The sequence below is a fragment of the Dromiciops gliroides genome, chromosome 3 (assembly GCF_019393635.1).
Source record: "Dromiciops gliroides isolate mDroGli1 chromosome 3, mDroGli1.pri, whole genome shotgun sequence".
Taxonomy (NCBI): Eukaryota; Metazoa; Chordata; class Mammalia; order Microbiotheria; family Microbiotheriidae; genus Dromiciops; species Dromiciops gliroides.
Window position 1 is genome coordinate 656,221,768 of NC_057863.1, and position 5,007 is coordinate 656,226,774.

The following is a 5,007-nucleotide window of genomic DNA, read 5'->3' on the forward strand; positions in this document are numbered from 1 at the left end:
GCCTAGAATGAACATTTAATAAACATTTGTTGAAATGATATGAATTTTATTGATTTATGTCATAGGATGAAAAATCTATACATGAGCATAGGGTAATTTAGTTGAACATCTTTTTTTACCAATGAGGAAAATAGGTCACAGAGAGGTGAAATGTTTTCACCTAAGGTCATACAGCTACTACAAGGCAGAACCAAAATAACTCAATAACAATTCCTAAAAAAACATCATTAACTACAAAACAAATTAAAACAATTAACAAATTCAGCCCAGTGGCAAAATCTAAAAAAAGCCATACAAATCACCAATAAAGTCCATCAGAAAGAGAGAGAAATTGAAATTCCATTTAAAATACATACAGACAGTATAAAGTACTTAGGAATATACACAGGAACTATATGAACACAATTACAAAATAGTCTTCCCACAAGTAAAGCCAGATCTAAATTAAATGGAGAAAAAATAATTGTTCATGGGTAGCTGAACCAACATAATTAAAATGACAATACTACCTACATTAATTGCTCAGTGCCACACTAATCAGTCTCGCAAAGAATTACATTATGGATCTAGAAACAATAATAACAAAATTCATCTGTAGGGGCAGCTAGATGGCACACTGGATAGAGTGCTGGCTCTGGAGTCAGGAGGACCTGAGTTCAAATTCAGTCTCAAACACTTGACTCTTACTAGCTCTGTGACTCCGAGCGAGTCACTTAACCCTTATTGCCTCAGAAAAAAAATAAAAATCATCTGGAGGAACAAAAGGTCAAAACTAGCAAGAGAATCAATGAAAAAATATGAAGGAAGGAAAAAGTGTGGTTGATCAATCAATTAGATTAAGTACACAATACAAAGAAGCAAAAGAGAAAGCACAATAGCCTAATGTTTCATAAATTCAAAGATCACTATTGGGGTGAGAACTATTTGCAAAAGAAAATGGACAGGGGCGGCTAGGTGGCGTAGTGGATAAAGCACTGGCCCTGGATTCAGGAGAACCTGAGTTCAAATCCGGCCTCAGACACTTGACACTTACTAGCTGTGTGACCCTGGGCAAGTCACTTAACCCCCATTGCCTCACCAAAAAAGAAAAAAAGAAAATGGACAAAAAAGAATACTTCAGTAGAAACTAGGTATAAACCAACATCTCACATCATATACCAAGGTAACCTTACAATTCATACAGGATATAGACAAAGAGTGATATCAGAAACAAATTAGATGAGTGTGGAAGAAACTGTTAGATCTACAGAGAGGGGAAGAGTTCATGAACAAACAAGAGCTATGAAAGATTCAGAGGAAGTTAAAAAGAATAATTTTGTTAACAAAAAAATTAAAAGCTTTTGCTTAAACTAAATCAGTGAAGCCACAGTGAGAAGAAAAGCAGACAATGGGGGTAAAATTTTTGTAGCAAGGTTTTTTGATTAAAGTCTCATTTCTCCTATATAGAGAGAACTGAACCAAATTGATAAATATAGGAGCCATTCCCCAGTTGATAAATGGTCAAAGGATATAAACAGGCAATTTTCAGAAGAAGAAATCAAAGTTATCAATAGTCATATAAAAATGCTCTAATTCACTAATAATTAGAGAAATGCAAATTTTAACAACTTTAAGGTACTATCTCAGGTTCATCAGATTAGCCAAGATGACAGAAAAGAAAAATGACAAATGCTGCAGGGAATATGGGAAAATATGGACAGTGGTGTACTATTGATTGAACTGTGAACTAGTCCAACCATTCTAAAGAGCAATTTGGTTTTAAGTCAAAAGGGCTATTAAATAGTGAAATGCTTTGACCCAGTCAGTGTGAGTGAGATTTTCCCCGTCCCTTAGTTATAACTTAGTTATAAGAGATTTACTATAGTTTTAAGTGCTTTAATTAAAATAATATTCAATATATTAACAAAAAAATAACTGTGCTTCATATAGATTGCATAAGGTTAGTAGGTCAAGTCCTCTTTCCACGTTTCTCAATTTTCCTATGACATAGTGTAGTAGATCTTGTGATATCCACCCTAGGAAATGTCACAGGGTCTGTAGGTGGTCAGTAATACTGTTCACGCCGCTTTACACTGGCCTAACAATGATCCACCCTATTGATATCATAGTGCTGATCCCTTGTTATTACTCAAGACTATGTCCTAATTTTAGATAATGCCCCCCCGGGGTATATAAACCTATGTAGTTTGTATTTCTGGGTCTTTCAGGCCCAAAGCCTGGATGACCGGTTTTGTTGAGGGACGAGCTCTCTCTCAATAAACCCATTTGCTTCAGCCTGGAAACTTTGTTATTTTCATTTTTCCATTGGACTTAAAATTTTTTCGCGACATCAGCAATATAGATATTAGGTGATGCCCCAAGGAGATACAAAAAAATAAAGAAAAGAATTTATATGTACAAAAATTTTTCTGGCTGTTCTTTTTGTGGTGGCAAAGAATTGGAAACAGGGGATGTACATCAATTGGGAAATGCTTGAACAAATTATAAGATATGAATGTGGGAGCAGCTAGGTGGTGCAGTGGATAAAGCACTGGCCTTGGATTCAGGAGGACCTGAGCTCAAATCCAGCCTCAGACACTTGACACTTACTAGTTGTGTGACCCTGGGCAAGTCACTTAATCCTCATTGCCTAGCAAATAAAAAGGAAAAAAAAGAAAGTTATGAATGTGATGGACTACTATCGTCCTCTTGGAAATGATAGAGAATGGTTTCAGAAAAACCTGTGATGACTTATATGAAGTGATGCAAAGTGAAGTGAGCAGAACCAGAACAGTCCATAATCAACTTTGAAAGCCTTGGTAAATCTGATCAATCCAGTCTAATAAACATTTATTAGGTACCTACTGTGTGCCAAGAACTGTGATAAGCCCTGGAAATACAATTAACAAAAATCAATAGAGTGGTCCACCACTACTCCAAAAGATTCATGATATAAAATACTATCTACCTCAAGATAGATAATTGATGGTCTGAGTGCAGATTGAAGCATTTTTTAATTTCCTTTTTTTTTTTTTTTTTTTGCAGGGCAATTGGGGTTAAGTGACTTGCCCAGGGTCACACAGCTAGTAAGTGTTAAGTGTCTGAGGCCAGATTTGAACTCAGGTACTCCTGAATCCAGGGCCGGTGCTCTATCCACTGCGCCATCTAGCTGCCCCTTAATTTCCTTTTTAAAAAATTTTTTCTTGCTTTTTGGGAACATGACTAATGCAGAAATATGTTTTGCGTGACTTCCTGTGAATAATGGGTATTGTATTTCTTATGCTTGTGACACATAAAATGTTCAAGAGAGACAGTTTCTGGTTAACAATGCAGACATATTATTAATAAAAGGGTGGTCATTTGGACATCTTTTTCAGACCTATGACCGCTCACAGAAGCCATTCAATGCTTATATGCCCTTTGAAGAGGGGGTATTCCTGAGGCTGGAAATTCACTCTGGTTGATTAATAATTAATGAGGGAATGAATATTTTAATAAGAGGTAGACCTATTCTAATGAGGGTCTGGATTATGTGACTCTGATCACTCAGTTTTGGTTAGAGATTCATCTATATTCATATCACCCATCTGACAAAAGGGAGAAAGCACATTTCCTAGATCTGAGTAAAGCACAAGAGACTGGAATCCAGCAATTCACCTAACTTTACATTTTGAACATATCTGAGTTCTCCTTTCAGCTCTACATTTCAAAAGCCTGCATAAATAACCCACAGGGGCTGATTTCTTTTTTTGTTTGTTTTTTGTTTGTTTTTTGTTTTGTTTTTTGTTTTTTGTTTTTTGGTGAGGCAATTGGGGTTAAGTGACTTGCCCAAGGTCACACAGCTAGTAAGTGTTAAGTGTCTGAGGCTGGATTTGAACTCAGGTACTCCTGAATCCAAGGCCAGTGCTCTATCCACTGCGCCACCTAGCTGCCCCCGGGGCTGATTTCTGAATGAGAAATTGGAAAAGGGGCAAAGCTGGGTCCTCATTCAAAGATTGGGTATTAAATGCAAGAGAGAAATGACTGGTTCTCTCACCTCATTGTGGAGAGGAGAGAGTGGAAAGAGGTTGAAAACTTGGAACTGTTAAGGCTAAAATTCTAGCTAAACTGTCTAAAATATCTAATGAGTGGTCGCCAATAAATTATAAGCTTTAGCAAGAGTTAGACTTTTAAGCATTTATTAAGGAGAATAAGAATTTGGTAAAGAGAGAGAAAAAGGCCTAGATTCCTATCTATTAAAGGGAGAGCACATTTCTAGCTCCCTTCTCCGCCAGAGTCCAGAGGAAAAAAAAGCGCGAGACTGAGCGCCAGTCTCTTCCTTCCTCCTCCCACTAGCCTGCGTCACTTCCTGACTCCTCGTCTTGCCCTCAAAGACCTTCGCTTCATGGGCAGAACTCTTCTACAGTAAGTCTCCAGCAGGTGGCGTCATTCCAATCGTTACAGAACTGAAAATAAATGATGATAGATAACATTTATATACCATAGGGACTGTGCTAAGCACTTTCTCATTATTTCATTTAATCCTTACAACAGCCCTGGGAGATAGCTACTATTATTATTTTAATTTTACAGAGAGGAAATAGAAGCAAGCAAAGGTTAAGTGACTTGACCAGGGTCATACAGCTGATAAGTGTCTGAGGCTGAATTTGAACTCAGATCTGCCTGATTCAAGGTCCACTACTCTATCCACTGAACCACTTTTTAAAAATTTCATATTCTCCCATCTGTGGGGTTTATCAGAAGAGCTGCTGGAGAGGCTCTAGGCTCTCATTGGCCAAGAAAGGACTCCACAATGTAGTTCTGGGGGCAGGGGAAGCATATTTAAGTATTCAAGAAGAATTTCAGCATCAAGTGGTAATGGCATGTCCCAAAGACCCGTGGACTGGGGTGATGACATCTTAGGTACACTTCCTTAGCTACCACCCGACCCCAGAAATATCTTCTATCCCAGAGATTCCATGTGGAGGAAATGCCCAAACCAACAGTCTTTCCCTTTCCCAGTTCCACTCGACTTTGGCCTTTGCCACT